Source organism: Phalangium opilio, unplaced genomic scaffold (genome assembly GCF_054372755.1).
Source record: "Phalangium opilio isolate 3A_F unplaced genomic scaffold, DU_Popi_V2 ptg000032l_1, whole genome shotgun sequence".
Classification (NCBI taxonomy): domain Eukaryota; kingdom Metazoa; phylum Arthropoda; class Arachnida; order Opiliones; family Phalangiidae; genus Phalangium; species Phalangium opilio.
The window spans coordinates 8,310,653-8,322,546 of record NW_028324159.1 but is presented as its reverse complement, the minus strand read 5'-3'; the positions used below and the strand labels follow the sequence as shown (position 1 = coordinate 8,322,546).

The 11,894-nt window shown below is 40.0% G+C and overlaps 13 non-coding genes across 13 annotated transcripts; all 13 read right to left on the bottom strand.

Moving 5' to 3' along the window:
- Positions 1–2,609: 2,609 nt before the first annotated feature.
- On the bottom strand, positions 2,610–2,682 carry TRNAV-CAC (transfer RNA valine (anticodon CAC)). The gene has a single exon. It is a non-coding gene; the product is annotated as a tRNA-Val (tRNA).
- A 475-nt stretch (positions 2,683–3,157) lies between these two features.
- Positions 3,158–3,230, bottom strand: TRNAV-AAC (transfer RNA valine (anticodon AAC)). Its single transcript has one exon. It is a non-coding gene; the product is annotated as a tRNA-Val (tRNA).
- A 65-nt stretch (positions 3,231–3,295) lies between these two features.
- Positions 3,296–3,368, bottom strand: TRNAV-AAC (transfer RNA valine (anticodon AAC)). The gene has a single exon. It is a non-coding gene; the product is annotated as a tRNA-Val (tRNA).
- Positions 3,369–3,433: 65 nt separating this feature from the next.
- On the bottom strand, positions 3,434–3,506 carry TRNAV-CAC (transfer RNA valine (anticodon CAC)). Its single transcript has one exon. It is a non-coding gene; the product is annotated as a tRNA-Val (tRNA).
- A 1,003-nt stretch (positions 3,507–4,509) lies between these two features.
- On the bottom strand, positions 4,510–4,582 carry TRNAV-CAC (transfer RNA valine (anticodon CAC)). The gene has a single exon. It is a non-coding gene; the product is annotated as a tRNA-Val (tRNA).
- A 475-nt stretch (positions 4,583–5,057) lies between these two features.
- TRNAV-AAC (transfer RNA valine (anticodon AAC)) lies at positions 5,058–5,130 on the bottom strand. The gene has a single exon. It is a non-coding gene; the product is annotated as a tRNA-Val (tRNA).
- Positions 5,131–5,195: 65 nt separating this feature from the next.
- On the bottom strand, positions 5,196–5,268 carry TRNAV-AAC (transfer RNA valine (anticodon AAC)). The gene has a single exon. It is a non-coding gene; the product is annotated as a tRNA-Val (tRNA).
- A 65-nt stretch (positions 5,269–5,333) lies between these two features.
- On the bottom strand, positions 5,334–5,406 carry TRNAV-CAC (transfer RNA valine (anticodon CAC)). The gene has a single exon. It is a non-coding gene; the product is annotated as a tRNA-Val (tRNA).
- A 1,141-nt stretch (positions 5,407–6,547) lies between these two features.
- Positions 6,548–6,620, bottom strand: TRNAV-AAC (transfer RNA valine (anticodon AAC)). The gene has a single exon. It is a non-coding gene; the product is annotated as a tRNA-Val (tRNA).
- A 337-nt stretch (positions 6,621–6,957) lies between these two features.
- Positions 6,958–7,030, bottom strand: TRNAV-AAC (transfer RNA valine (anticodon AAC)). Its single transcript has one exon. It is a non-coding gene; the product is annotated as a tRNA-Val (tRNA).
- A 65-nt stretch (positions 7,031–7,095) lies between these two features.
- TRNAV-AAC (transfer RNA valine (anticodon AAC)) lies at positions 7,096–7,168 on the bottom strand. Its single transcript has one exon. It is a non-coding gene; the product is annotated as a tRNA-Val (tRNA).
- A 65-nt stretch (positions 7,169–7,233) lies between these two features.
- On the bottom strand, positions 7,234–7,306 carry TRNAV-CAC (transfer RNA valine (anticodon CAC)). Its single transcript has one exon. It is a non-coding gene; the product is annotated as a tRNA-Val (tRNA).
- A 203-nt stretch (positions 7,307–7,509) lies between these two features.
- Positions 7,510–7,582, bottom strand: TRNAV-AAC (transfer RNA valine (anticodon AAC)). Its single transcript has one exon. It is a non-coding gene; the product is annotated as a tRNA-Val (tRNA).
- Positions 7,583–11,894: the final 4,312 nt, after the last annotated feature.

Below are 11,894 nucleotides of genomic sequence, written 5' to 3'. Positions count from 1 at the left end.
ATATTTCATTCATATGACCACATCTCTTTCGGTATGGCCGAAAATGATCATGAAAACCTTAAAAAACTAGGGTATGCCCCCATGCCACGTACTGGTCATCTACACTGCCCTCATTGTGCTGGGACTTTAAAAGACGTGCCTGACTGCGGCCAATTAAATTATTTCTGCACATCACGTGACTGTGCGCACTTCAGACGTTGTGTTTTAGTTCAAACTAAAAACCTTATCCGTATGTCGACCCATAAAGAGCGAAGACATCTTCTTGACGAGCGAAACTTTTGTACACTGTGCGGTGAGTTTAAATACCGGATTAAGGACTTGTAACCGTGTTAGAAATGGACAGATGATTCACCAGAGATTTAAATCAGGTACGACAGTGATTTTCAAGATGAAATAGAATTGAGGAAGCATCATAGTTAATACAAATCAACTTTGGCTTCATAAAAAAGGGTATGTTTCACTTTGCATGATAACAATGTTTGTATTTTAGTTGATATTTATGTGTACTTCAGTATTATTCGTATTAAATTCAGTATTAGTTTTTAATAAGCCACTTGTGCATGGTAAAGTTGGTGTTTTTAGGTAGTTCATGTGTATTTTAGCCATAATTCAACTGTAACTTTTGCATGTATTTCATATAAATCCCTTGTAGTTTAGTATTATTATTCGTATGAAATTCAGTATAAGTTTTTTATAAGCCACTTGTGCAGGGTAAAATTGGTGTTATTTTAGGTAGTATTATATAAATGCCAGTATTTTAATCAATATTCATGTGTATTTTAGTAGTAGTAGTCAGCTATAACCTTAGCATGTATTTTAAATAATTCACGTGTAATTTAGTATTGTTTGTATTAAGTTCAGCATTAGTATATAATAAGGCACTTGTGCATGGTAAAATTGGTGTTTTTTAAGGTAGTATTATATAAATGGCAGTATTTTATTCAATATTCATGTGTATTTTGGTAGTAATCAGCTATAACTTTTGCATGTATTTTATATAAATCACGTGTAATTTAGTATTATTCGTATGAAATTCAGTATTAGTTTCTAATAAGCCACTTGTGCATGGTAAAACTGGTGTTTTTTAAGGTAGTATTATATAAATGCCAGTATTTTATTCAATATTCATGTGTATTTTAGTAGTAGTCAGCTATAACTTTTGCATGTAGTTTCCATAAATCACGTGTAATTTAGTATTGTTTGTATTAAGTTCAGTATTAGTTTCTAATAAGCCACTTGTGCAGGGTAAAATTGGTGTTTTTAGGTAGTATTATATAAATGCCAGTATTTTATACAATATTCATGTGTATTTTAGTAGTAATCAGCTATAACTTTTGCATGTAGTTTATATAAATCCCATGTAGTTTAGTATTATTATTCGTATAGAAAATCGGTATTAGTCTCTAATAAGCAACTTGTGCATGGTAAAATTGGTGTTTTTAAGGTAGTATTATATAAGTGCCAGTATTTTAATCAATATTCATGTGTATTCTAGTAGTATTCGTATGAAAAAACGGTAGTAATATTTCTATGAAAAATCAAATTTTCGTGCTCGTTGAATGTTCTTAACCTAATACAAACTCTGAATCTTCCGCCTATACAACTAGAATAACCTAACATAAGCCAGTGTTTCAGGATCTATCATAGAATAACTTAGCATAAGCCTATGGTTCAAGAACTAGTATAGTATAAACCAACCAGGATCTACCATAGAATAACCTAGAATAAGACTATATTTTTCAGCATTTACCAAGAATAAACCTAGCAAAAGTCTATGTTTCAAGCTCTAATATAGTATAAACCTACTAGGATCTACCATAGAATAACCTAGCATAAGCATATCTTTAATAATCTACCATAGAATAAGCCTAGCATAAGCCTATCTTTTTAGGATCTACCATACCATAAGCCTAGCATAAGCCTACCCCTACAGGTATCAGCCACGTGACGTCATCAAAAATTAGTGCTGACGCCATCAAGAAAACCACCACCAGGTTATTCTAACTATAAATAAAAAGCCGACGGGGATAAATTCCATTCGTTACGCTTTATTATTATGTCCAATCACGATGGTCAAAACATGTAAATACCAGGGCTCGAACCTGGGACCTTCCGCGAGTTAAGCGGACGTGATAACCACTACACCATAGATCGTTGGTTATTCTAAGTTTACGAAGAGATCTACCTTATTATTATGTCTAATTACGATAGTCAAAACATGCTCGAACCTGGGACCTTCCGCGTTTTAGGCGGACGTGATAACCACTACACCATAGATCGTTGGTTATTCTAAGTTTACGAAGAGATCTACCTTATTATTATGTCTAATTACGATAGTCAAAACATGCTCGAACCTTGGACCTTCCGCGTTTTAGGCGGACGTGATAACCACTACACCATAAATACTTGTCTATTCCGAGTTTTCGAAGAGATCTACTTTATTATTATGTCTAATCACTATTGTCAAAACATGTACCTAACTGCGCTCGAAACTGGGTCCTTCCGCGTGTTAGGCGGACGTGATAACCACTACACCATAGATACTTGGCTATTCTGAGTTTTCGAAGAGATCTTCCTTACTATTATGTCAAATCACGATGGTGAAAACATGTATATACCAAGGTTCGAACCTGGGTCCTTCCGCGGGTGAAGCGGACGTGATAACCACTACACCATAGATACGTGGTAATGTAAAGTTTTCGAAGAGATCCAGCTTAATATTATGTCTAATCACGATGGTCAAAATATGTATCTACCAGGGCTCGAACCTGGGACCTTCCGCGTGTTAGGCGGACGTGATAATCACTACACCATTAATACTTGTCTATTCCGAGTTTTCGAAGAGATCCACTTTATTATTATGTCTAATCACGATGGTCAAATCATGTATCTAACTGGGCTCGATCCTGGGACCTTCCGCGAGTTACACGTGACAACCACTACACCTTAGATACTTGGTTATTCTCAGATTTCGAAGAGATCTACCTTATCATTATGTCTAATCACGATGGTCGAAACATGTATCCAATAGGGCTCGAACCTTGGACCTTCCGCGAGTTAGGCGGACGTGATAACCACTACAACATAGATTGTTGGTTATCCTAAGTTTTCGAAGAGATCTACCTTATTATTATGTCCAAACACGATGCCCAAAACATGTATCTACCAGGGCTCGAACCTGGGACCTTCCGCGAGTTAGGCGGACGTGATAACCACTACACCATAGACACTTGGCTATTCTCAGTTTTCGAAGAGATCTACCTTACTATTATGTCTAATCACGATGGTAAAAACATGTATCTACCAGGGCTCGAACCTGGGACCTTCCGCGTGTTAGGCGGACGTGATAACCACTACACCATAGATACTTGGCTATCCTGAGTTTTCGAAGAGATCTTCCTTACTATTATGTTAAATAACGATGGTGAAAACATGTATCTACCAGGGTTCGAACCTGGGTCCTTCCGCGGGTGAAGCGAACGTGATAACCACTACACCATAGATACGTGGTAATATAAAGTTTTCGAAGAGATCCAGCTTAATATTATGTCTAATCACGATGGTCAAAATATGTATCTACCAGGGCTCGAACCTAGGACCTTCCGCGTGTTAGGCGGACATGATAACCACTACACCATTAATACTTGTCTATTCCGAGTTTTCGAAGAGATGTACTTTATTATTATGTCTAATCACGATGGTCAAATCATGTATCTAACTGGGTTCAAACCTTTGATCTTCCGCGTGTTGGGCGGACGTGATAACCACTACACCATAGTTACGTTGCCACACAGATTTTTCCAAGAGATCTACCTTATTACTATGTCCAATCACGATGGTCAAAACATGTATCTACTAGGGCTCGATCCTGGGACCTTCCGCGAGTTACACGTGACAACCACTACACCTTAGATACTTGGTTATTCTCAGTTTTCGAAGAGATCTACCTTATCATTATGTCTAATCACGATGGTCGAAACATGTATCCACCAGGTCTCGAACCTGGGACCTTACGCGAGTTAGGCGGACGTGATAACCACTACACCATAGATCGTTGGTTATTCTAAGTTTACGAAGAGATCTACCTTATTATTATGTCTAATTACGATAGTCAAAACATGCTCGAACCTGGGACCTTCCGCGTTTTAGGCGGACGTGATAACCACTACACCATAGATCGTTGGTTATACTAAGTTTACGAAGAGATCTACCTTATTATTATGTCTAATTACGATAGTCAAAACATGCTCGAACCTGGGAACTTCCGCGTTTTAGGCGGACGTGATAACCACTACACCATAAATACTTGCCTATTCCGAGTTTTCGAAGAGATCTACTTTATTATTATGTCTAATCACTATTGTCAAAACATGTACCTAAGTGCGCTCGAAACTGGGTCCTTCCGCGTGTTAGGTGGACGCGATAACCACTACACCATATATACTTGGCTATTCTGAGTTTTCGAAGAGATCTTCCTTACTATTATGTCAAATCACGATGGTGAAAACATGTATATACCAGGGTTCGAACCTGGGTCCTTCCGCGGGTGAAGCGGACGTGATAACCACTACACCATAGATACGTGGTAATGTAAAGTTTTCGAAGAGACCCAGCTTAATATTATGTCTAATCACGATGGTCAAAATATGTGTCTACCAGGGCTCGAACCTGGGACCTTCCGCGTGTTAGGCGGACGTGATAATCACTACACCATTAATACTTGCCTATTCCGAGTTTTCGAAGAGATCCACTTTATTATTATGTCTAATCACGATGGTCAAATCATGTATCTAACTGGGCTCGATCCTGGGACCTTCCGCGAGTTACACGTGACAACCACTACACCTTAGATACTTGGTTATTCTCAGATTTCGAAGAGATCTACCTTATCATTATGTCTAATCACGATGGTCGAAACATGTATCCAATAGGGCTCGAACCTTGGACCTTCCGCGAGTTAGGCGGACGTGATAACCACTACAACATAGATTGTTGGTTATCCTAAGTTTTCGAAGAGATCTACCTTATTATTATGTCCAAACACGATGCCCAAAACATGTATCTACCAGGGCTCGAACCTGGGACCTTCCGCGAGTTAGGCGGACGTGATAACCACTACACCATAGACACTTGGCTATTCTCAGTTTTCGAAGAGATCTACCTTACTATTATGTCTAATCACGATGGTAAAAACATGTATCTACCAGGGCTCGAACCTGGGACCTTCCGCGTGTTAGGCGGACGTGATAACCACTACACCATAGATACTTGGCTATCCTGAGTTTTCGAAGAGATCTTCCTTACTATTATGTTAAATAACGATGGTGAAAACATGTATCTACCAGGGTTCGAACCTGGGTCCTTCCGCGGGTGAAGCGAACGTGATAACCACTACACCATAGATACGTGGTAATATAAAGTTTTCGAAGAGATCCAGCTTAATATTATGTCTAATCACGATGGTCAAAATATGTATCTACCAGGGCTCGAACCTAGGACCTTCCGCGTGTTAGGCGGACATGATAACCACTACACCATTAATACTTGTCTATTCCGAGTTTTCGAAGAGATCTACTTTATTATTATGTCTAATCACGATGGTCAAATCATGTATCTAACTGGGTTCAAACCTTTGATCTTCCGCGTGTTGGGCGGACGTGATAACCACTACACCATAGTTACGTTGCCACACAGATTTTTCCAAGAGATCTACCTTATTACTATGTCCAATCACGATGGTCAAAACATGTATCTACTAGGGCTCGATCCTGGGACCTTCCGCGAGTTACACGTGACAACCACTACACCTTAGATACTTGGTTATTCTCAGTTTTCGAAGAGATCTACCTTATCATTATGTCTAATCACGATGGTCGAAACATGTATCCACCAGGTCTCGAACCTGGGACCTTACGCGAGTTAGGCGGACGTGATAACCACTACACCATAGATCGTTGGTTATTCTAAGTTTACGAAGAGATCTACCTTATTATTATGTCTAATTACGATAGTCAAAACATGCTCGAACCTGGGACCTTCCGCGTTTTAGGCGGACGTGATAACCACTACACCATAGATCGTTGGTTATTCTAAGTTTACGAAGAGATCTACCTTATTATTATGTCTAATTACGATAGTCAAAACATGCTCGAACCTGGGACCTTCCGCGTTTTAGGCGGACGTGATAACCACTACACCATAAATACTTGCCTATTCCGAGTTTTCGAAGAGATCTACTTTATTATTATGTCTAATCACTATTGTCAAAACATGTACCTAAGTGCGCTCGAAACTGGGTCCTTCCACGTGTTAGGCGGACGCGATAACCACTACACCATATATACTTGGCTATTCTGAGTTTTCGAAGAGATCTTCCTTACTATTATGTCAAATCACGATGGTGAAAACATGTATATACCAGGGTTCGAACCTGGGTCCTTCCGCGGGTGAAGCGGACGTGATAACCACTACACCATAGATTGTTGGTTATCCTAAGTTTTCGAAGAGATCTACCTTATTATTATGTCCAACCACGATGCCCAAAACATGTATCTACCAGGGCTCGAACCTGGGACCTTCCGCGAGTTAGGCGGACGTGATAACCACTACACCATAGACACTTGGCTATTCTCAGTTTTCGAAGAGATCTACCTTACTATTATGTCTAATCACGATGGTAAAAACATGTATCTACCAGGGCTCGATCCTGGGACCTTCCGCGAGTTACACGTGACAACCACTACACCTTAGATACTTGGTTATTCTCAGATTTCGAAGAGATCTACCTTATCATTATGTCTAATCACGATGGTCGAAACATGTATCCAATAGGGCTCGAACCTTGGACCTTCCGCGAGTTAGGCGGACGTGATAACCACTACAACATAGATTGTTGGTTATCCTAAGTTTTCGAAGAGATCTACCTTATTATTATGTCCAAACACGATGCCCAAAACATGTATCTACCAGGGCTCGAACCTGGGACCTTCCGCGAGTTAGGCGGACGTGATAACCACTACACCATAGACACTTGGCTATTCTCAGTTTTCGAAGAGATCTACCTTACTATTATGTCTAATCACGATGGTAAAAACATGTATCTACCAGGGCTCGAACCTGGGACCTTCCGCGTGTTAGGCGGACGTGATAACCACTACACCATAGATACTTGGCTATCCTGAGTTTTCGAAGAGATCTTCCTTACTATTATGTTAAATCACGATGGTGAAAACATGTATCTACCAGGGTTCGAACCTGGGTCCTTCCGCGGGTGAAGCGGACGTGATAACCACTACACCATAGATACGTGGTAATATAAAGTTTTCGAAGAGATCCAGCTTAATATTATGTCTAATCACGATGGTCAAAATATGTATCTACCAGGGCTCGAACCTAGGACCTTCCGCGTGTTAGGCGGACATGATAACCACTACACCATTAATACTTGTCTATTCTGAGTTTTCGAAGAGATCTACTTTATTATTATGTCTAATCACGATGGTCAAAACATGTATCTACCAGGGCTCGAACCTGGGACCTTCCGCGTGTTAGGCGGACGTGATAACCACTACACCATAGATACTTGGCTATCCTGAGTTTTCGAAGAGATCTTCCTTACTATTATGTTAAATCACGATGGTGAAAACATGTATCTACCAGGGTTCGAACCTTTGATCTTCCGCGTGTTGGGCCACTGCCTTCTCTAATACTAGGCCTTGCGATAGGAATAAAAGGGGGGTGGCAGTTAGGATTTCACAAATGGCGCTAGATGTCGCTTTTCTGAGGTTTTAAACTGGCGGCAAATTCAAAACTATGGGAAATTGTTAGCAACGACGAAGTGTAATCTGCAAAGTTCGTCTCGAAAAAGAAAGCAAAAAACCGGTCAATAAACCGGATCATGATGCTGAACGGTTTCCGAGTTCAAAAAATACTAGTTTAAATTTGGTGTATGTTTTGACACGTGTCAATGGCGTCTGCATGGAAATTTCAACCCATCACAGCCCTTAAGTTTTTCCCAAAAACTGCCACTGCCAATGAAATACCTTAAGTTTGATTTGGATTGCCCAATGAGCGAGCTTAGGAGAGGTTGGAGGAGATTTCTTTGGCCGCTGAATTTGACACAGACATTATCTCCAATATTTTAATTATCCACTTCTCTAGTTTAGCAGACGATGTGCCCTGGTCAATGGTCGTGGGTCAGGTTATTTAGTCCAGTTTAAAAAATCCTTATTTCCCAGCCTGGTCCACCATAAGCGAAAGACGTGACGTCATGCGAGACTGCACAGTACGAATTTACTTTTGTCATCGCGAAAATTCGCCTCAGAAAAGAGCCATCTAACGGTTACTAAGCGCAAATTCAAAATGTCACATAAAAATGCTTCTGTTGTACATATCATGGCCTAGTATTAGAGAAGGCAGTGGTTGGGCGGACGTGATAACCACTACACCATAGTTACGTTGCCACACAGATTTTTCCAAGAGATCTACCTTATTACTATGTCCAATCACGATGGTCAAAACATGTATCTACCAGGGCTCGATCCTGGGACCTTCCGCGAGTTACACGTGACAACCACTACACCTTAGATACTTGGTTATTCTCAGTTTTCGAAGAGATCTACCTTATCATTATGTCTAATCACGATGGTCGAAACATGTATCCACCAGGGCTCGAACCTGGGACCTTACGCGAGTTAGGCGGACGTGATAACCACTACACCATAGATCGTTGGTTATTCTAAGTTTACGAAGAGATCTACCTTATTATTAGGTCTAATTACAATAGTCAAAACATGCTCGAAACTGGGTCCTTCCGCGTGTTAGGCGGACGTGATAACCACTACACCATAGATACTTGGCTATTCTGAGTTTTCGAAGAGATCTTCCTTACTATTATGACAAATCACGATGGTGAAAACATGTATCTACCAGGGCTAGAACCTAAGTCCTTCCGCGGGTGAAGCGGACGTGTTAGTAGTAGGGAGTATACAAATAGCCACGGATCTAAGATGGCCGCCACCCCAAGATGGCGGCCAGAACATCATCCACCAGACTCAAACCAAACTGTCCAGACAAGTCTGGACTAGCCCGAGCTCCTGCCTGTTAGTTTCATGACATCATCTTCTTAACTCAGACCAAAACTAAAACTATAGTCAACCTTGACGTCATCCCTGGCTTGCTAACATTAGGTGTTACCCTTTAACCACTCCAGCTTTTCTCTCTGTAAGCCTAAAGTTAATAAAAACACAGATTTTAAGACATCAAATATTTACTTTTTATAAGATGTACAGATATGCGTAATAAATAAATACAAAATATATAGTACAAAATAATCAACAACCAGCAAGGATAAACAAACATGTTTTAACGAGTTCATTTTTCACATTGACCCCGTATCGTTATTTGACTCGGAAGTGCAATCGGCGGAGGGCCGTTTGGGTTTATTTTCCAGCTGTTTTCTGCTTCGCCGCTCAATTTCGTAAAGAGTTAACAAAATGTTGACTATTAACCCGTAAACAAAAAAGAAAATGAGGCATAGCATATTGGGCGGGTTACAAAAGCAAATGATATTTAAATGGCTAGTACGTGATATATATGTAATATAATAGCAAGGAAAGCGATATTGTTGATTGGTTCCTACTTGGCTTATTAGGCGGGGTGTAAGTAAAGAGATAAATTTCATTGGATAGGTTAATTAAGGCGGAGCTAAAAAATAAGCCTATATTATAAGTCTGGAAAAAATATACAAATATGCAAATAAAGATTTTAATAACAGATATTATACAATAACATTAAAACAAAATAACAAAAATATATAAAACTAAAATATTTACATAAAAAAACCCACCACCAATAAAAAATTACTAGACGCCGGTCGACCCAAACCCCCCATTGCCGTGTAACGTAGGGGTCAAACTCTAGAGATAACATAAAAACATGTTACAAGTTGAATTCTAAATTAAAAAACTTGAAAATATTTACCGCCGTTTCCACCGGTCTTAGCAATATAACCGGGGTAACTATCAATTGGGCAACTCTATTGCCCCGCCGGATAGTGTAGGCGGTGTCCCCGACGTTGGCGATGACGACTTTTAGGGGTCCCCGATAGTCGGCGTCTATTATTGTTAAGAATTATTATACTTTTACGCATTATAAAATAACTTATAAACATACCTATCGTCCCCTCGGCAACAAACAGCCCTTGGGCCGTTAAGCTGCTACGGCCAACAATGCGGCCGTAGCTGTCCGCCGGCAGCATAACGCCTAACCCAGTCGACACAATTTTGATACCGTGAGGGTCGATTACGGTATCCACTGGACAATATAAGTCCAGTCCGGCCGACTGGGGAGTGGCACGACGGGGAGTAAGCGCTGCCGGATGGATTTTGATAACAGGCAGGCAGGGCAAACGAGGAGCGGTGGAAAAAGACATCTTAAAGTGGTTGGGACTGGTGTTTCAGAAACAGAAGTTAAACAACTGATAACTTTCATTTTGAAACACGGGGCTTATATACAAAATTAGCGAGGTCAAATCTAATAGTGTCTAGCCAATACTTTCAAGATTCTTAAAATTCAATAAATAGCAAAAAGTTAATTAGATAAATAGGCATAAAATTACAAAATCTCTCCGAGGTCTAAGTTTTTTTTCGTATGCAAAAAAGTTGTCTAGGCGTGTTTTAAATAATTCAAACGAGATCATGTTATATAAAAAAACCCTTTAGCGAAGGTTAAAAAGAAGTTACTTTGATAGATGCCTAAGGGGACAAATATTATTCGTATGCAAAAGCTTGTTTAGGCGTGTTTTGAATAATTAAATTTGAATAATTCTCACGAGATCGCTTTATATAAGAAAAACAATTTATTAGTGAAGGTTAAAACTAATTCCTTTGGGAGGGACGGAAATTGTTTTTTAACATGATTTAAATCTAAATAAATGTATATTAATATTAAACTACAGAGGTTATTTTTTATATAGATAGATATATTAATGTCCTCTTTAATCTTTAGTATCAACTCCGCAATAAAAAAAATGTATTTTAGGTTAAATTAAAAAATAGCGTATCAGACATAATTATATTTTTTTTAATAGAATAAGGTTGTGTTATAAAAAACCATGTTGGGGCCTGTATTCTAAAAAAAATGGCCCTGAGATTTTGGGTATAAAAGCTCGAGCATGGGCATTGCGTTTTCACAATCAAACTAGCAGTCATGAGTCAATTTCCTCAAAGCCAATCTTTATTCGACTCGCCACCATCGTCGCCCGGGGCTCGACCAGGAGCAAGTAGCGGCCACCATAAAATACCTCAGTTCCTAAAACCGGAACCTATAGAAGTGCTGATCGATTCCGACGACGAGACGTTCGTCCAAGACGTGCTCCAGAAACACGTCGTCGGCGTTAACGGTAACGAGGGGTCGTACCGGCTGAGGAGCGACGGCCAGTACTTCGAGACAAAAGTCCCCCCGCGAAAAGGGGATTATTTTGTAGACGTGAGTGGCTACAAATTCAAAGATATAAAAGACTCCCAAGCCGACAAGCTTTGGGAGTGCTCCCACAAACCACTGAAGCGAGTCGTTGACGGCAAGGACGAAGGCGTTGAGGAGTTTGACGGCAAGGACGCCGTCAAACTCCTCAACGCCTTCCACCGGTTGGTGGAGGACATAAAGGCCACGCAGCAGCCGCCCAGCAAAGTAAGTATCTTATTAACAATAAATTTACAAACCAAAATTTTGATCCAATTTTTTTATTTCTGATAGAGATTCAAAAAATGAGTTCGAGCAGCGGCAGCAGCGGGAGTGACTCGGAGGGTAGTGAGGGAGAGGAACACGCAAAGGTAAACCGTTTCTACACAATTGAGCGGCAGATTGACAAAACGAGTCGCAAGTGGCACTGTAAA